The sequence below is a fragment of the Camellia sinensis genome, chromosome 13, assembly GCF_055761805.1.
Source record: "Camellia sinensis isolate YWXY chromosome 13, ASM5576180v1, whole genome shotgun sequence".
Lineage (NCBI taxonomy): Eukaryota > Viridiplantae > Streptophyta > Magnoliopsida > Ericales > Theaceae > Camellia > Camellia sinensis.
This window is the reverse complement of record NC_138973.1, coordinates 97,168,414-97,190,089: the sequence shown is the minus strand read 5'-3', so window position 1 is coordinate 97,190,089 and position 21,676 is coordinate 97,168,414. Positions and strand designations below refer to the sequence as shown.

The window sequence follows — 21,676 nt, the reverse complement described above, 5'->3', positions numbered from 1 at the left end:
GGAGGTGCTTCGATTGTGGTTTTCCACGTAAAAATCATTTGTGTCGATTTATTATTTTCTGAAACAACAATCTAAATCACTTTCGTACATGCTTGATAATTTAGACTGTGAGTTTTAATTGGTTGGGAATTGGAATAATTAGATTTTGATCTAATCACGAATCACTAAGGTTTTTCAATATTGATCGTATTTTTTAGGGGGACACGTGTAAGTCCTATTAAGTGGACTTATTGTCCAATATGTCCTATGATAATTAATGGCATTTTTCATCATACACTATTAAAAAAAAAGTCACTAATTGTTAATTTTCAGCAACAACTTAAAAATTTTGTTACAAAAAATGTCACTAATTATGTTTTAGCGACAATTTAAAAAAATTGTCAGAAAAAAGTCACTAATTTTCAACTTTTAGTGACAATTTGAAAATTAATCATAGAAAAACGTCACTAATTATAAATTTTAGTAACAATTTATAAAAACTGGGACAAAAAAAGTCACTAATTATCAATTTTTAGCAACACAAAAAATCGTCATAAATAAATTATTTTTAGCGACGATTGTACTATGACTTATTTTCAATAGGATTTGATGGAAATTAAATTTAACTATTATGACCTATTAATAGTTTACCACTTATTTTTATTATTGGCATGACGCACACCTTTTTTTTTTTTTTGATCGGCAAAGAAAAAATTCCATTAAAACATGAAATTTAAAAGGTACAAGAAAAAAAACGTATTGAGAGAGATTCGAAGAGTAAAAATTCACTCTCCTACTACTACTACTCACGTCTTTACAACCGACCCCTTAACCTCACAAAATATATTTTAAAATACAAATAAAACAACAAAACAAACCCAAAAAAACTACAACTCAAACTCTTGAGCCCCACACCTAACACTGAAACACAAAGAACACCCACACCTGCCGAAGACCACCTAAAGCACTGACACCTAAAACACTGAGCCCCACGCCTACTGCTGCCGAGAACCATCCATGACTGCAAACCCTGCTGGTTACTCCTCCTTGGCTCAACAAAATCCTAGCTCTCGTCTTCAACCTCCGCCGGAAACTGCTACTGGTGCCTCCTGTACAGCTGCTGCGGCCTCCTTAGGTTCTTCTTCAGCAGCCACTGGCTCTGCCTCTGGAAATGGAGCTGCTGGTGCCTCCTCTACTGCCGCTGGTGTTGGAGTTGCTCTGCCTCTGGAAATGGAGCTGCTTCAGCAGCCACGCTATTACTCTGAAAACCCAAATTACCAACTTAAACTTCTGCCACGGTTTACTCACCCAAACAACTCCCTCAGTTGATCCTCACCAACAAACGCTGAGCAGTCCCCTCTAAGAAGACCCGGCGCCATTCACCTCTTAACCGAACAAAAGCACCAACCACCAAAGATTTGAACGGAAATCACCCCTCAAACTCCCACTCGCACGGAGCGCTCGAATGAAGAACCTAAACAACTATGAAACCTTCACCCCTCAAACTCCCGCTCGTAGTGGAAGTGCCCGAATGAAGTTCCTGAACCAACCCACCCATGATCAACGCAGCCACCCTAAACCGAAATCCATGGCCAAAACTGAACACCATGGCCGAAGCAAAGATAGATCTAAAACCTCCCAAGGAAAACACAGCTAAAGACCCAAAAGAAAACCTGAGAGAACAGACACCCTAAACAAAAACGAAAGGACAAAACAGCATCCTAATCAAATCTAGAGATTAGATCTGTAAAAGGAGAAAACCGAAAAACAAAAGGGGGCTCAAGATTAATAGGAGAAAAAGCAACAACACAAGAGGAAAAGCTAGGCCAGCCAACCGCCATGGCCAAAGGCGGCGGCCGGCTGGTTTGTTTTCGTGGAAAGTTGCCGTGGTTTGTTTTCTCATTTCATGGTTGGTTGCCACACCACTACAACCTCTCACTGCCACCACCACCGCTGTCACCACTCCAAAACCTGATCTCCACAAGTTTTACATGCCACCATGGTTTGCTTTGTCACCTGAGAAAAACTCAACACCGGTCTCTGCCAAAATATCAAGAATGACCTTCACATCTTTCGAAATCCATTTCCTTTTATACTCCATCCTCTTCCCCAGCCTACCTTTCCATGGAAACTTTCAAAGTTACGATGAAGAGCATCCCATCCTACTGAAACTGAAACAACACTGGTCCAATCCACCATCCATCAACCATTGGACACCATCATCATCAAGCTCCAACTCCACTCACTGTGAGTGGTCTGAGATCACCTGCACTAATGGTTCAATCTCTGGACTTGCACTTATGAACAAAAGCATCACTTCTGGAACAGTCCCACCATTCATTTGCAACCTAAAAAACCTCATCACTCTTGATCTTCAGTACAATTACTTATCTGGACAGTTCCCCATGTCTCTTTACAATCGTTCCAAGCTGGAATACCTTGTCCTCTCCAACAACTACTTTTCTGGCAGCATTCCTGATGACGTTGATCGGCTGTCACCTCAGTTCCGTTACCTCAATCTCAGCGCTAACAACTTTACTGGTGACATCCCTGCAGCTATTGGGCGGTTGCCGGAGTTAAGAAGTCTCTTACTTTGTTAATGTGAGTTCCACAGTGGTCTTATCCCAACGAAAATTGGCAACTTATCAAAGCTTGAAGTACTGGACATATCCTATAATGATTTCACACCGTAGGCGATGCCTTCAAGCTTTACTCAGTTGAAAAAACTTAAACAACTCTGGATGCAGAGATCAAGGTTGATCAGAGAAATCCCGAAATCAATGGGGAATTTGACAGTGCTCGAGATCTTGGACTTGTCATCAAATGACTTGAGTGGTAACATCCCAAGTGGGTTGTTTCTACTAAAGAATTTAACAACACTATACCTCTACAAAAATCACTTGTCTGGGGCGATTCCTAAGTCTGTTGAAGCTTCAGAGATGGAGGTAATTGATCTGTCCCAAAACAACTTGACTGGAACAATACCAGATGATTTTGGTTCACTAACAGAATTGTGGAGTTTGACTCTGTCTTTCAATCTGCTTTCTGGCAGAATCCCAGATGGTTTGTGGTTGTTGGAGAATTTGGGGTACTTGAATATAAGTAACAATTTATTTATGGGTCAGCTTCCAGATGAACTATATTCAAATAATTTATCACAAATTGATATTAGTAATAACAAATTTTCTGGTGAAATCCTAGTTGGGGTGGTTTACTGGAATAGCTTGTCCGTGTTCCAAGCAAGTAATAATCTCTTTAGCGGTTCAATTAGTCAAGGAATAACAGGTCTTCCACTTTTAACTACTCTTTTACTTGATAGAAATCAACTCTCTGGGAATTTTCCATCTGATATATTGTTTTTGAGCTCACTAACAACACTGAATCTCAGTCAAAACAAACTGTCTGGGCCAATTCATGCAGCAATTGGTTTTTTACCTGTCCTAATTGATTTAGACTTGTCTGAGAATGAATTCTCAGGTCCAATTCCACCTAAGATTGTCCTTTTAAGGCTAGCTTCGCTCAACCTCTCTTCGAATCGTCTTACTGGGAGAATCCCAGTTGCGTTTGAAATGGCAATTTTTTATGCTAGTTTCTTGAACAATTCTGGTCTTTGTGGAAGTAACCCACTCTTTGAACTAAATGTTTGCTCTTCTGGGCTTCCAAACTGGATCAAACTTTCATCCATAGTTGCAAGTATAGCAGCAATAATATTTGTACTGAGCTTGTTATCACTATTCTTCATTAAGAGATTTAAACGAAAGGGAAAGCATGAGACAATTTTAACATGGAACCTCACAGCATTTCAGATGTTGGATTTCACAGAGTCGGACATTGTGTCGAGTTTGACTGAAAGCAATGTGATCGGAAAGGGTGGGTCAGGGAAAGTGTATCATGTTGCTGTAAACCGTTCAGACATATTTGTTGCTGTCAAGAGGATTTGGAATAGTAAAAAGTTGGACCAAAGACTTGAGAAGGAGTTTCTGGCAGAAGTTCAGATATTAGGCATGATTCGCCACTGCAACATAGTGAAATTGCTGTGTTGTATTACAAGTGAGAATTCAAAACTTCTTGTTTACGAGTATCTGGAAAATCATAGCTTGGATAGGTGGCTCCATAGAAAGAAGTGGCCAAACATCTCTGAATCAGTCCACCATGTTGTCTTGGACTGGCCTAAGCGGTTGCAAATTGCGGTGGGAGGTGCTCGGGGGCTATGCTACATGCACCATGACTGCGCACCTTCATTAATTCATCGAGATGTGAAATCAAGCAATATCTTGTTGGATTCTCAGTTCAACGCAAAAATTGCTGATTTTGGTCTAGCCAAGATATTGGTGAACCATGGAGAGCCCAATACAATGTCAATTGAGGCTGGAACTTTTGGGTACATAGCTCCAGGTAAGTGACATACAAAACTGCTGACGGGTAATCTTTCTTTACTAAAATTTGTTTTGCATTCATATTTTAAACTATGAATTTCAGAGTATGCTCGTACAACAAGAGTGAATGAGAAGATTGATGTGTATAGCTTCGGTGTTGTCCTTTTGGAACTAGTTACTGGAAAGGAAGCCAACGATGGAGATGAAGATATGTGTCTTACTGAATGGGCATGGCAACACATTCAAGAAGGAAACCCCATAGTTGATGCCTTGGATGAGGAGGTTAAAGAGGCTTGTTACTTGGATGAAATGGCTGGTGTGTTCAAGCTTGGGATCATTTGCTCCGGCACATTTCCCTCTACTAGGCCTAGCATGAAAGTGGTTTTGCAAATCCTTTTCAGTTGCAGCCAACAATTGCCACTTAGAGACGATAATGTCAAAAGCAATTATGGTGGCATTGTTTCTCTGCACACAAATTCTAGACATGAGAGGATGGTAGAAGACAATGATGATGGTCTGGCATTGGACGTTTAATGATTGTTGAATACACAAAAGTTAATCATTTACCTTGATGTGGACTCGATAAAGATTACAGCAAGTGACTACTTTGTTAGATTTTATTCTTGGCAACCCCGTTTGACAAAACTCCTTTCAGTTGTATTTATTTTTGCACATTTATTTCAGTGAGGCTATGAGTGTTTAGATGCGAATCCAACCCGAATTGTGCCTTTCAGAGAAGTTTGTGATGCTAATGCTTTCAAGATTGCCACTTCGCTGATTTTGACAGGGATCGAGCTGCCCGGTCAGCTCGCGGGGGTCCAGGGGGCAGCGCCCCTTGGCGGGTCCAGAGCAGCGCCACGGCTGGGTCAAGGGGCAGCGCCCCCGAAGCAAAATGCAAAAATGCATTCCAAGTTGCTTGTCCGCTTGAGCGGACATTACCCCACTCGAGCGGAGAATGCTGGGTTTCAGAAGTTTGTCAGGTCTATAAAAATACTGGAAGGTGTGATTTCGCGCTCGAGCGGGTTCTCTAGGGCTCGAGCGGACCTCTGTTATATCACGCACATATTTTGCTGAAGCCGCTCGAGCGGGCTTTTGGGCGCTCGAGCAGAGATCGCGGGATAGATTCTATAAATTCGCATATTGGGTCAGATTTTAGGATTACTACTCAAGATCTTCTTTTTGGGTTCTAGGGTTTATATCTGGGGATACTTTGCGAGTTTTCTTTGATGTTTTGATTGAGTATTCAACTCATGTTTTAAAGAGTATACATCAAAGGTTTTGTTTGTTCTACAAAAGAGAGAGTTGTTCTTCAGTGGATTCTGAAGAATTCGATCCTGAAGCTTTGGTGGATTTCGGGGTGGCTCATCGTAAAGACAATACCGAGGTGAAGACGGGTTGGAAGAGGCACATAGAGGTTGGTTCAATTAGGCGTGGATTCGCTAGGTAATTGGGAGTATACCTGTGTAATTCCTTTAAATCTTCTTAGTGGATTATTTTTTGGCTGTTGCCCGTGGTTTTTTAATCATAGTTAGAGGTGTCCAATTGTGGTTTTTTCCACGTTAAAATCGTTGTGTTGATTTGTCTTGATTGTTTGATTGGGATTGTTATAGACTGCTTAATATTGTTACATAATCACAAATCAATAGCTAGCGGATTTCTAGATTTTTCATACTTCATAAGCCAGGTGTTTTTCCATCTCACTACTTGTGCAAGTAGTGTGTTTACCGTTTGTCAATGTCTGAATTAAATGATACATATTTTATAGCAATTTTAAATCTGATAATCACACGTTTGTTTACAATGTGTTAAAGATGGACTTAATCCTTAAATTTATGCTTTGTGTTCATTGCCCCTCGTGGATTTCAATCCTTTAGTGCATAGCTATTGCCCCCTGCTTTTGTGTAAGCATGAAATCATCACCCAATTCCTGCAAAATTGAACATTCTCAATCATCACCAATTTCGCAAGAAAACTAAATTGTTGATCATACAAGAAAACTAAAATATGTCAAGCTTTTTCATCACAATACTCTAGTTGATCATACTCAATTATTGTTGCATATATATGTGTTATTGTGGGCACATAACTGAATTGTTGCTACCTATATACACAATTGTTGTTGCTGGTGTTTAAAAATGTTGAGAACTAAATAGATCAGCTATGTTTTGAAGTTAAATGATGAAAGCATCACCACCTTCCTACTAGATAAAAGAACATTAGAATGAATCTTCCCTTTTGATGTCCTAAGGCTTGACACAGACAAGAGTTCAACTATATAGAAGTTTAGTACTTTGGATATGGATATAGATAGCCTTTGTTGGACAGAGTTGGGGGCCAATGGTGGTGCAATAAACCTTTATGTACCGTGTTAGGTGTTCTTGTGATGGTGGTTGACATGAATATGCACATCGATGTACAATTTTTTCATGGATATATGGCACTGTTAGGGGATGTGAATAACAACTTGCTCATAAGCTATCAGTTGATTAATTAAAGGCTCATGAGGAGTAGGATTGCACAAAAAACCCAGAAAACTCGATAACTGAACCAACTCGACTTCTATAGGGTAGTTCGGTTATTTCAATATTTTCATTTGGTTCGGTTCTGGGTTTTAAAATTAGACCCTGGGATTTGTCTCAAATTGATTAATCGCGTATTAATAGAGAGATGAGTCGCACCATTCTGAATTTGCAAAATAACAAATCGTTAGTACCACCTGACTAGCTGTTGCTGGCCGGATGGCAATGCCTAAGTTAGATGATGTTTTGTATATAAACAAGAACAAATAAATAAATATATTGGTTTAGACATACTTTTCCTTCAAATGTTGCCTCTATTTATAATAGGAGGTTTCTTCCCCTTAAGCTTGTCCAAACCATAGCTGAGCTATTTGTGGACCATAGTTAACCTTTACTTGGTGGCCCAGTTCACCTTACCAAATCCGACATTATTCTCTACCATACCAAGTGGCCATGCTATGTCCGCATTAGGTGGGCCTACATCTCATGGGTTGTCTTATTTTTGCCACCACAAATCCTATAAGATTTGTTTAGTTCTAGTTTACATCTTGCCTGACTGAGCCATATTGAGAGTCAAAGTTGTATATATATGTTACACAAATTATATTTATGTCGAGTTGCCTTTATATAATTAGTGAAAAGTGAAAAACAAGGTGGACATTGCTACACTTGATTATGACATGTAAACCTAAATTAGGGCAAAATATATGATTGTTGGTTTGTATTAAATTGTGAAACAATGTTTTATTTTTCTTTATATTATGTTAGAATATTCAAGACTTGTTTATTATAAATATTTATTTTTTTAAAAAAAGTTTGTTATGATGCAAGATTGAAATGGAGACCACGGTTTCAAATGAATGATTCACTTATTTTCAGAATTGTATTTCAATCTAAAATAAGTTGAGCTACACCAGTTCGGTTCGATTTTAATAGAAAATTGGTTCAGTGTAAGTCTAAAAATTTGAAACTGATGATGATTGATTGATTCTTTGATTTAGTGCTAATCTAAACCAAAATCACTCATATACACACTTCTAATTGGGATGTCATGATAGAAATCCAATTCCACCACTAAAATATCTCGCTTAACTTTAATTTTCTAAATTTGTGAAACATAAAAGAAAATATTGAGCTTGAAAATCCAGTAAAGTTACCCACTACCCTAAGATTGGAAGTCATGGAACAGGAAAGTCAATGCAACACGTAAGGATTATAAGGATTAAATGGATTGGAGATAGGTGTTTAAAGGAGGTGTTGTTCCCAAGTTGTATAGACTCGCATCTGATAGACATAGATCAGTAAAGGAGATACTTGAGCTTAGAAGTGGTCTGCCTGAATGGGAACATGGCTTTTGTAGAGAGTTGAGGGACTGGGAAATGGAGGATGTAGTTAGTCTCGTTAACATGGTACTCTCTGCCTGTGCTCTTAGGGCATATAAGGAGGATGCTTTAGGGTGGAGGGCAAAAAACTCTTGTTTAGTGTTTCCTCAGTATATAGATGGTGGGAATTCAATCTTTAAACCAATTGTTAGGTTCTTTGTGTTGTCAATTTTGCGAGCAAACACTTTCTCAGTTGTAATTTCAGTGGTCTGTTTCTTCATGGACCGCTCAAGCGAAGAATCTCTGCTCCCAGAAGTTCAACCTATCTGCAAATATACTGGGAGGAGGTCAATGTGCACTCAAGTGAACTTTCGGTGGCCCGAGCGTAGACACTAATGGTTCCATGCGTATAAGGCACACCGCTCAAACGACCATTCCATGGCTCGAGCGGTCATCACGATCTTGAGAGTTAGGGTTTTTCTATGGAGCTTGTTTCCTTGTTTTCCCTTGATGTCTTTGTGAGTTTGATCACATCACATGAGTTAAGTTTAGCACATCAAGGGGGTTTGTTTGATTCTTCTACCCGAAGAGTGTTTGATCGGTGGATTTTGAAGATTCGAGCGTAAAGGCTTTGAAGGAGTTTGAAGTAGCTCGTTATCATAGATTCGACGTGGGTGTTGTAGATTCAACATTAGACTAATCAATTCTGAGATGAAGGCATTGGTGAAAGAGGCGCAAGTAGTGGAAGACAATTTTGCAGTGTGTTGGGTAAATTGTTTGGTAATCTTGTGTATTTTCATTCTACATAGTGGATTGATTAGTGGCAATTCACCCATCGTGTTTTCTTCAAAATTGGAGGTGTTCCAACTGTGGTTTTTTCCACGTAAAAATAGTTTGTGTTGATTTATTAATTATGAAATAACAATCTAAATCACTTTCATACACGTTAGATGGTTTAGATTCTTAGTTTTGATTGTCTGGGAAATGTTGCAATTCTATCTACTTCGAATCACGTAGGTTATTCAATTGCTATCAGCGCGGGTCACTTGTTCTTGTTTTTATAAAAACTATAGGAGTGTGATTTTGTGTGATTTGTGTTAATGGATTCGGTTCACGAAGGTAACTTGACCCATAGACCTTCTTTACTTGATGGAACAAACTACTTTTTTTTGGAAAGCTCGAATGAGAGCATTTTTGAAATCTATTGATAAAAAAGTTTGGCAATCTATCATGTGTGGGTGGATTGAACTGACAATTACCATTGACAGAGTAACTTTCACCAAATCATTTAATAAATGGGATAGAACTGATTACTAAAATAGTAGCTAGTATTGTAAAGCTATCAATTCTCTCTTTTGCGCCATCACACCAGAAAAATCTAGCCATTAAGCATATTGTCAAGTATGTTAGTGGGACTTTGAGGTATGGGATTTGGTTTTTGTTCGACACCATGGCCGATATTACTGTCTATTCTAATGTCGATTGGGCAAGGTGTGCTGGTGATTGCAAAATCACATCTGGAGGTTGTTTTTATCTCGGGAATAATTTGGTTTCATGGCATAGAAAAAAGAAGAATGCCATCTCTCTTTCGATCGTCGAGGCTGAGTATATTGCTGCAGGGAGTTGTTGTGCTCAAATGATTTGGATAAAGCAAATGCTTCATAACTATGGGATAGACCATCATGCACTTAATCTTTTCTGTGATAACATAAGTGCCATCAATATCTCTCGAAATCCAATCCAACACTCTCGCACTAAACATATTGACATTCATCACCATTTCATTTAAGAGTTAGTTGAGGAGGGTCTTATTGTTCTTGAACATGTATCCACTGAGCATCAAAGAGCCGACATTTTTACAAAACTCGTTGATCTTCTTAGGTTTGAGATCCTTAGAAAGACCTTGGGAGTAGTACTCATTGACTAGCGTGTGGCCTATTGCATGAGTGGATGTGAGTGATTGGCATTCTGTGTGCTTGGATGTTATAATCTCATTGTCATTGATACTTGTCGTCTTTGCACATAGATTTATTTGAACACCTTTCATGCTGCATGCAAGGTTTCATACGTATTTGCCCATAGCTCATTTTGAATATGCATGCTTATTGATTTCATGATCTCATTCTATACGCATCCTTGAGTTAAATTGTTGCAGGGGTTTCTGCATAAGTGATCAAATTTTTCTATGGACTACTAGCATTGTGTCTTGTGTATTTCCAGAGAAATTGACCTATACTAGGACATCATGGGTGATGTTGAGTCTCTTAACCATCTATCATCTTTTTGCATGTCCACGGATTTTCCCCCAGTTCTTTGTAGTCAAGGAATGAGGAAAAGGCTACCTCAGAGACACCAACCAGGCTATCCTTATTTTATCCATGCTTCTCTGGTTTGGTTTCCATACTCTTTGAGCGTGAAAGCCGCCAGTGAGTGCCCAAAAGAAAGAAAATAAGAAAAAAATAAAAAATGTGTTTAATTGATTGAGGGGGAGCTTCTGCTTTTACTCAATTAATACCCATTGATTCCTACTGGTTTGACTTTCCTCAATTGTGTTTAGATTTTCTTATCGGAGGTCTAGCCATTCGATCATTACTAGGATTAACTCTAGCGATTGTGGACACACGAGGATTGCATACACACATACACTACCTTTGTGAGCTATCATGTTCTTCTTTGAGCCTTGCATTCATATGCTGCCTATGTTCATTTATATATCCATACCTTGCTTGCTAATGATATCATGTTCATATTGTCTATCTTGTAAGATTGAAGGTTTCATGATGTGTGGATTGTCACACCCCAAATCTAGGCATGAGCGGCCGTGGCCCACAAGGATTAAGCCCAAGGCACACGTAAGCCTTAAACACGAATCCATAAACACATTGAATAACTATGCAATAGTCCAATAATAAATAACCAAAACTCAATCCAGTGACATGCCCCAATTATAAACGGCAAAACCAACCGTAATCAATACCATCCAAATTTATGGGATATAAATAGCCCACATATCAAAATAATCCTAAATGAAACCCAATAAAAATAAAAAGAAGTATGTACAAACTTGACATAACAATCTAAAACAAAATAAATGAATGTCCTAGAGGTCTATGCAATTGAGTCCCCGCTACGCCATGAGTCCACTCTAAGTCCTTCTAACACCTGGAAATGATAAATAACTAAGTCAGCTGATAGCTCAGTGAGTAACAACATGGATAGTAAATACAGTTTTGAGAACAAGGTTCAATTCCAAAATAAGAAATATATCACAGAAACTAGATTGCCATACAGTTTGGTAAAGACAATCTGTTTCAAAAAGAAAGTTCCATAGTTCAACAGCTAAAATACTCATGTCTCTCAAGAACATGATAAATGTCATTTTCCACTCAAAATAGATTACAACATGAACACCAATAATTTTCTGGGTACCAAGAATAACAAGTAACATGCCACACAGTTCTCAAGGCTATAAGCCCCGTTGGATCCAATACCGAACTAAAAGTCATCCTCAGGGTGGCAACCCGGGCCTTTTTCTCTAAGACGATCCGATTGAGGGTCACCTAGCCTAACCTAGGTCTTTTCCTTACAATCGTTGAGCAGTAGAGTCATCACGGCCTAATCCAGATCTGTACCCTAGTGGCCAGAGTCACCACACACAGTAGAATAATTTCTCTGGAGTAAAATATACAGATAGTCCCAATAATCAATACACATCAGTTTTGCAAAACATAGTAGTTCACCATTATAAACGTGAGTTCAAAACAAATAGTTTACAATACGCCAAGTTCACACATGTTTTAGAAATAATTTGATTCCATTGATAATATAATAATTTATCAAAACAGTTTAGTCCGGAAAACAACAATTTAATTTTCCAACAGTTTACGGTAGGGGAACATTTATAAAAATATGTAGCATGAAACTACTCACCTGGAAACGAAATAATATAATCCTCGAATAGAGTATAAAAGTCCAACTACTGTCGTGAACCAAGTATTAAAACTACACGTCACTACTAATTATAACATACTAAAGAATAAGAAACTAAGTAACCCCAAACCAAAGCGCACTAACACGGCTCAACCCAACTCACCGTTACTCTTAAATATTACCTAAGCTCATGTTCTTCAAGGTCTCAAATTACCACAAGACATGGATTCCGGTTGAAACTTAATTAAATGCGACTTGAAGATAAAACAGAGTTTTAAACAAGTTTTCCCAATCTATTCGCTAACTTTAAAAATTAAAAACCCACTCCATGCTATTTGAAAAATTTCAAAACCCTTCAGATATCAACTAATATATCATAAGTTTCAAACCCAATTGGTTTTACTTGATTTGCTTATCAAAATAATTATTTAAAATTAATTATATCCAAGCAGGTTGTTTTCTATAGCACTTTAAAAAAATTAATGGTTCTCTTAGTATACACGAGAAATCAATGCAAGGCCAAAGATGTAGGAAACTAGACTCGTAACCGGTTCCAATGACACTAATTTGATAATTTTTGGATTTATACCCAAAGATAACAACACTTCTGAAATTACTGTTTTAAACCAGCTTTCTGGACAGATTTGAACGCAGCAGTTTATATAGATTTCGACTCCCAAAAATTATGAAAAAAATTCAGATATGCAATTCAATATGTAATTAATCTACTGTAAAAATTTCAATTTAAAATTCATTCGTTTGATATGGTTTCTTTATTTTTAAAGTTTGTAGCTTTGTACAGAATTTTTGGACTAAGAATTACACCCATTCTTTATACTTGAATTTAACTCCTCAAATTTCTTAACAATATATATATATACACAAAATACATACACCTAAAACCTCTCCATCAATGAATTAAGTCATAAAATAGAATAAGGATAAAGAACAAAAATAAAATAAAGAAGAAAGCTAGAAACCTACCACACACTCAAAAGTTCTTCCTTGTTTGCGACCTTTTTTTTCTTCTTTTTTTCTCTCAACCCCTCTCTCTCTCCCGTGGTGGCTCCTGCTGCTGATATAAATTGTATTAGGCAATCTAGGGTTACATTATGTATCTACACAAAAGGCCCTAAAATATTATCTTTTGTTTTAATTTATTTTCTATCTCCATTAATTTAAATAAAATATAACTATTATTAGATCAAAATATACTTACTAATTTGGTACTTAATTTTATTTATTTATTTTTAAAATAATAAATCTTGCCTTTAAATGAAAGACTTTCACCATAAATTTATTTTAGGCTTTAAAATTAATTAAAATACCTTCCAAAATATTTAATTTGCACTTTAAGATTCACCATCAAAATATTTGAAATTGTAGTATTATTATTTAATTATTTAATTAATTTTTATATTCAAGTTTTCACATTCTCCCCTCCTAAAAGGAAAGTTTCGTCCTCGAAACTAGCCTGAGTAAATCATGAAAATAGATGTGGGTACTTCTCGCGCATTTCGTCCTTGCATTCCCAAGTTGCCTCTTCAACTATACACTTGCTACTCTTTGGTCTATTTGGAAACTGAGGAACGAGGTGGTGTTCCAGGATATTCAACCTGATCTGCCTGGGCTGTGTGATACAATTAAAACTAGAATAGCATTGTGGGTGAGAGCTTCATCCCCAGGTGCTCCATTTGCTGTGGATGATTATGTGTTTAACCTTCCAGCAAGTCAAGTTTTGCAGCAAAGGTATTGGTTGATTGGTGTGGTGTATGCTTGTGTCTGTTGGGTATGTAGCAGCAGGGGTGTTGTATGCTTGTGTCTGTTGGGTTTGTAGCAGCAGGGGTGGTGTCTTGTAGCAGTTGCAGCAGTGTTGGGTTTTGGTTGCTTGTCTTTTGTATTGTTGCGCTGCCGTTTTTGTGTTTTTGTTCTTGCTCTTGTTTGGTTGGTTGCTCACCAACTTCTTGTATGCTAGCATATGATTGGGCTTGCTCAATGGTGCCAAACCTAGTTGTGTTCATTTTGCTTGGCTATGATGCTAGTTTATTCAACTTCTTTATTGTTGTATTCTTCTTTCTTTTCATCAATAAAGTTTTTTTGCTGATCCAAAAAAAAATAAAAATAAAAATAAATTTAAGGATTAAATTTTTATCCCTAAAAGTATAAATATTATTGTAAAAAAAATTAAGCATTAGTTCTTGTCGTTACGATAGTCACCACTAAAAGACTTTCTCGAAAAGTCAAAAAAATGAACTTTAAAGACAATTTAAAAATATTACTAGTAAATGTACTTTTAAAAACAAAACAATTGTGTGCTACAAGAATTTTGATCTCAAAATGATAACAATTTATCAATAAATGTCCAATTTTGTCACTAGAAACAATACTTTTGGCAACTAAAATATTTCATTCTTAAAAGGTAATTTTGTCTTTAATTTTTTGTGTCTAAAACCTTAATTTATTGTAGCGAGTCCATTAACATAGTGAAATTATTCTGTTGCATTTTGAGTGGGACTATGAAAACTTTTGTTTATTAGCATTTTGAAAATTGTAGGCCATATTTTTTTTATGCCTGGCTGTTTGGACCATTTTACGCACATTTGGACTAATTCTAGAATCCGCAAAGCGTCCCCTCCGTATGGATTGGACAAATCTCGAACAGAGTCCACGGGCATAACTCCAAGGAGTTGATAATATCTGGTGGGAATTGAGCTTGAGACTTAAAAGAAGCATATCCTAGGTCCTAAGCTGCAACCACCAGGCCAACGGGTTAATTGTAGGCCATATTTGACATGACCAAATCTCCAAAAATCCAATCTGAAGCTGATTTTGCTCGTGTCTGTGCTCCATTTTTCAGCACAACTCTACAGGAATGAAAGAAGAGCATTGCATCATTATCTCAACTGTTTGTCACGAATTGCAGAATTTCTAACCAGGATTAGATTGGTCAGTGAGACACGAAAAATAGGGAAAATAAATAAATAAGAGTTATAAATCTCGCACACACAAAAATATTAGATTTACATAAAAAGGAGGGATACGTTAACAGTCGTTACAGTTTCACTGCTATTAGAAAGTGTTACAAGCTGTTCCGCTCGATTACATAGATACATAGTACAGCTATTTAACTGCGGTGCCAATTTGCTTCAAATCATTAGCATAGAACCAATTGAGCTTCGAACATGCTGTAAAATTATGAAGGTTCTACCCAGAGTTGTTTGATTGTTGGTATGGAGAGAAGAGAGAAAAGGGATGACAGAAAGGTTAAAGAGGCAGAAGAGTTAAGACAGAGAAGTATTATATTTTTGTAATGTTTTGGGTAAATTCTACCATTAGACCTTCTAATATTAGTGAAATTTTATTTTGGTTATCGTAGTTTTAATTTGGTGATTACACTTTTAATTTTGTTGTAATGTGATCTCTCGATCATGTGTTATTAATATTTTGAACAAAAAAAAATCACATACAAAATTAAAAATACCAAAGTAGAATTTAAAACAAACTATAAGGACCACTGGCATAACTAATATATTATACCGGTGATCCCTGTAATTTATTTTGAATTTTACTTTGGTGTCTCTAGTTTTACCCATAGTATTTTTTCATTTCAAATTTTAACGATAAGTAATGGATGGATCACATTAACGAAATTGAAAATGTAAAGACCAAATTATTAAATTAAAATTACAGAAACTAAAATGGCACTTCACTTAAACTATATGAACTAATGATAAATTACTCTTTATTTTTTTATTGTTCACATATTTGCAATTATTTCGCTTGCTTCCCATCTTTTGTTTTTATTTTTCCAAAATAAAACATTAATGTCCCATTGCTATTCTGTGTACGTGTGCATTTGAGAGTTGAATAATATTATGTGTACAAAAAAATAAAAATAAAATAATAGTATAAAAAATGTAAAAAAAGAAAAAGAAAAAGAAAAATCTAGCCCCTTTTTAGTGGATTCAACAGTCCAGCCAGTGGGTTCATTCACACTTATGATCTAATTCGTTTGGAGTTTAGGCCTCAACAAATAGGACTATCTTTAAAAAAAGAATTTTTTTTTAATTAATTCAATAATTATATTACATGATTTTATTATTTTAATATTAAAAAAATGGTATATTTGCAAATTGGGTAAATTAAATCACTAGTTTCTGAGCAAAATTTCTCATTGATCTATACAGTTTCAATTTTGTTGTAATGGTATTCATCTATCAAGGATTGCTAACATTTTAAATGAGAAAAAGAGAAAAAAAAAAAAAAATCATGTACAAAATGTGGACTTCAAAACAAACCACAGAGAGCAAATATATTACATCAATATCACTATTTTGTTTTGAAATTTATTTTGGTCCTTATAGTTTTACACGTGGACTTCTTCCGTTTCAAATTCTAATGGGTAAGTAATAGTGGGATCATATTGTAACAAAATTAAAAGTGTAGAGATCAAACTATTCAAATTGAAACTACAGGGATTAAAGTGACACATTACTTAAACTATATAGACTAATGGTGTAATTTACCCTTCCAAAATCATACTTGTTGAAATTTTTTAGAGACATAGGATAAAATTATGTGGTTATAGTTATTAGATTAATCTATTTTTTTTTTTTTTTATAAATAATCTACATATTGGGACTAGGGATGTAAAATCGGTTCAGTTTACTTGACCTCAAGATCAAGTCAGCCTGACCCAGCGCCGCTTGGGCTCCCATTAAAAATTGGGTTGACTTAGGCCTACCTAATTACCAAAAATCCAGGCCTATATCCAAGCTAGGCCCAGGGGTAATCGGGCTTCGGATCGAGCCTCAGGCTACGTTTCGAGCCTCGACCCAGGCTTCACATTTTTATTTATTTATTTATTTTCACCAAAATAGTTGTGACGCCCCAAATTTTGATAACATAATACAACGATACAACGGGGCTTAACTAGTGGATCCACATCATTTTTAAGCACAAAATACAAATAATTACACTAAAAGAAAATATTAATAATAGTTATAGATAAAATTCTTCAAGTCTTTAAATACAGATCGGTTTCTTGATACAAAAAGATTATCCAAAATACAGGAAATATACAGCCATGGGTCCTCAAAGCTTTTAGGGATTCTGCTCTCAGTGTAAAACTCGCCTTCACCTAGCATAAAACGCCATGAGCTTGGAATGCCCAGTAAACACACACACCCCAACCCTTTTCCCATTCCAAATACACAATTAACATAACGGCATGGTCATAACATACAACGAAAGCAATAATCAAGCAGAGATTATATTTAAATTTTAGTTCTTATGAATAATAGTCAATTTTAGTTAGTTCTAGGCAACTCCCCGCGAAATGCCGTTCCTACCCAACCACTAACTCTGGCCACGGGCAATTCTGACTCCCCCTTGGTTAATACAATACCAATACGTCACTTACCGCACAATTACCAATGATGCCCACGCACCTAGGTTACATACCCAAGTGGTGACATCACGATCTGCCCCAAGGAAACGGGCTTCCAGGGATACTCTCCCTGTGTGAGACCCTCACTGCCACCCTTATGCCTCCCATTTCCGTTAAGCAGCCTGAATACCTCCCATGCCATGTTAGGGTTCGAAAACACACTTGTGCAAGACTTCACAAAAATGGAACACATTCCACTATATCATACTCTTGAATCCATCGTTCATTATCTCATAAAATTTAATACAATGATCGCAACTCATTACCATCCCATTTGATTTCCCCTTTATTAAGTGCACTATGTTATTAAGTGCATTATGTTCTCAGTTATAGCAAAGCATGGTCAGTATAATTACGAATCCAAACTGAACAACAAGTAATTTATTCATGGTAAAGAAAATTTACAATTTATCACAGATTACATATCAAGACTAAGACATTCAAGAAACATTGAATATAAGAGTTGCAAACCAAATAAGAGCATATTAACACAAATTTCGAGATTTCCAAATTTTGAACCAGTTTGAAAATAATTTCAAAAAAATACTTTTATTGGCCCTAAGTACCTGGCCTCATGTGAGTTTGTAGATAAATAAGTCTAGTTTCAAACTCAATTTACGAAAGTCGGATAGGTAGTTTAGATTTTAGGATAATTCAGAATTACCAAGATCTGTCTAGATTCGTTGACCGTTACGCAAATCGGTTTTTATCTCAAACCCCTCACTCTCTTGAGTTCAAAAAACTTTTACTTAAAATATAACACCAAGATTAAGATTTTGACATAAAATTGGGCTCAAGATTATTTTTCTGAAATTCTATAAAAATAGAGAAAGTGGACTGTTTTTCTGGTTCTGTGAGTAACAAACTTATAAAAATTGTTTAGGTGTTAAAGATACATCTTTAGGCCCTACCAAAATTATCACATACTCTAGACATACCAAATATTGCACCATAAAAACAGATTTCGAGTTTATGGAGTTTTGATAGGAAAATAAATTCAAGAGAGGGAAATGATTTGCTGCTGGAAATTTAAGAAGGAAAGTGAAGCATACCATTTCTTGATTAATACACACTTATACAAGAGTGTAGGCCTAGACTACAGCATATATATACAAAGATCATGTATTAGGAGGGGAAAAACAAGTGGTAAGAGAACTTGAGAGAAGAGGTGTTGTATGTTTACCTTTGTTGTACAAGACTCAACACAATTCTTCATTTTCTTCTTCTCTTCTCTCTCACTCTCTCCCTCTCTCTTTTTTTCCGAAGATCACTCTCTCTCACTCCTCTAGTGAATTCATCCATCACATGGTTAACAACTTGGGCTCCAAGACATATATATATATGATATTTGTATGAGATATTTGTATTTATAAACATAATATAATACAAGTACATTAATTAATAAAATATTACAATTAAGGGTTAGAATGAAATAAAATAAAAGTATATAGGGACCAAGTCTAAATTTATGAAACCTTGACATTTAGCATACAATATACTAGCCTTAGAAAATAGTTAAAATAATAAATTTGGATCCTGTTAAATTAAAGCGCAAACAAACGCGAGAAACCGAGCAAAAACGACGTTATCGGGAATTAAGATTTTAAAGTGATGAATCTATAATTATAAGGTCTAATAATTAATAATACGGTTTTAAAGGTGATTATTAATCTACCGGGATCGATTAGGGTTTACTTGAATTAATCCGCGATGCTTTCCAATTCTAGGGTTTAAAACGCAATTAAATGAAAATTCAAGGGCTATATTGAAATAAATTGAAGGTTAGGGATTTAATGGGTCTCTACAATAGCCTATAGGTGACATTAGGTGGTGGGCAGGTCGGGGCGAGCCTAGATCAAGTTCATCAGGCCTAGAAATACTTGGCCTAAGCCCGGGTCTAGGTCTCGAGCCTAGTCAGACCGAGATTAGACTAGGCACATTTAGGCTTTGGGTTGGCCTCAGGCCTGCGAGCCAATTGACATCCCTAATTGGGACTTCAAAAAGATCAGAGTAGATCATTGGAATGGAACTTGTATCGTGCCTCATGGAGTGCATTGGATTGTCACATTGTGAATTGGAGAGGAGATGGATTCAAAAAACAATTATGTAGACCAATTGCATTCAATTTTATGTACATTTTTCTCTGCAAGTTCCTAGTGCATGTATAATATTAGTTACTCATTTTTGTAAATATTTTACAATTCACGATAAATATTTGAGAAAATTTCATTGTTACTCCTATACATTGCCTTGATTATCAATTGTACCCCCAGACTTTGAACAAATTTAATTTTATTCCCAAAATTTTTGAAATCGTATCAATTTTTCCTCTGTTATCACATTTGAAACGGAAAAAGTTAAAAAAATTACATTTTGCCCCCAAATTTCAAAAGAAAGATACAGACTCACTCTCTCTAGCTAGCAAACCACCACTACTAACCACCACTTCAAGCCCTTCTATCTCCTTCGCCATAACTCTGTTTTGGCTCATTTTTATGTCGTTGGATCCACCTCACGGCTTAGTCTTCGTATCACCTCTCACAAATCTCGTTCTTACTCTTTTTGCATGCTGTTGGAGCTCCGAAAGTTGATAAAAAAAAAATAGTAAGACTTTTTTTCTCGTTTCTGACTTTTCTTCGAGCCATATTTCCGACTTCATATCTTTCTCGATTCTTGATGGTTCTACTTCATTTTTTCGCCATTCTCTTCAACTCACTTCCTACTTCATCCTCAATACCTCATTTTCTCACTTCTTCGTGTAATAGACAATTTTGGTATGCCAAAATTTGTCTAAAAACCAACTTCGAAAATTCTGAAACATTTATCTTTTTTTTTTCTTTCTCCTCCATCTTCCTCATTCTTCTTCTTCTTCTTTTTCTTGTTCTTCACTTTTAACATGATATGGAACATGGTTCTAGGAGGTAATGAAGCTAGTGTTGGTGGTGATGGTGGTCTAGCGATGACAGCGGATCTCGCGGTGATGATGGTCGTGGAGCTTGATGTTAATGGTAATAGAACTTAGTTGTAAACGAGGTGGGTTTGGTGTTGAAAGGTGGTGGTGATGGTGATGTTCATGATGGCGGTAATGGAGTTCGATGGTGGTGAAGTTGGTGGCTCAAATGGTGATGTTGGTAAAGTTGATGAAAGTGATGAAGAGATGATATGTATCTATATATCATCTCTTCATCAACTTCTCCAACATTACCACCTGAACCACCAAATTCACCACCACCGAACTCCATTACCGCTACCATGAGCATCACCATCACCACCACCTTATAACACCAAACCCACCTCCTTCACAACCAAGTTTCATTACCACTACCATCAAGTTCCACGACCACTATTACCGTGAGCTCCATCGCCATCACGGGACCGTTACCTCCATCATCACTAGTTTCATTACCACTTAGAACCATGTTTCACATCATGTTATACATAAGAAGAAGAAGAAGAAGAAGAAGAAGAAGAAGAAGAAGAAGAAAGATAGAAACCATGTTTCAGATCATGTTATAAATAAGAAGAAGAAGAAGAAGAAGAAGAAGAAGAAACAAACGAAGAATGTTTCAGAATTTTTGAAGTTAGTTTTTGGACAACTTTCGGCATACCAAAACTACCTATTACACAAAGAAGTGAGAAAGCGAGGTAGTGTAGGATGAAGAAGAAAGTGAGATTAAGAGAATAGCGAAACAATGAAGTAGAACCGTCAAAAATTGAGAAAAATATGAAGTCGGAAAGATGGTTCGAAGAAAAGTAAACAACAAGAAAAAGTCTTTTTTTTTTTATCAACTTTTGGAGCTCCAGTGGCTTATAAAAAGAGAAAGAACGAGATTTGTGAGAGGTGATACAAAAATTAGGTCATAAGGTGAATCCAACAACGTAAAAATGAGGTGAAACAGAGTTATGACGAAAAAGATAGAAAGGCTTGAAGTGGTGGTTGGTAGTGGTGGTTTACTAGTAGAAAAGGGTGGGTCTGCATCTTTCTTTTGAAATTTGGGGCCAAAATGTAATGTTTTTAACTTTTTCCGTTTCAAATGTGACGACAAGGGAAAAATTGATACGATTTCAAAAATTTTAGGGGTAAAATTAAAATTATTTGAA

At 36.3% G+C, this 21,676-nt stretch overlaps 1 pseudogene across 1 annotated transcript; it reads left to right on the top strand.

The window, feature by feature from the left end:
• Nucleotides 1-1,859: 1,859 nt before the first annotated feature.
• On the top strand, nucleotides 1,860-5,949 carry LOC114323978 (uncharacterized; annotated as a pseudogene). Its single transcript, XR_014349291.1, has 2 exons — nucleotides 1,860-4,374; nucleotides 4,459-5,949. The product of XR_014349291.1 is annotated as an uncharacterized LOC114323978 (transcript).
• The last annotated feature ends 15,727 nt before the right edge of the window (nucleotides 5,950-21,676 follow it).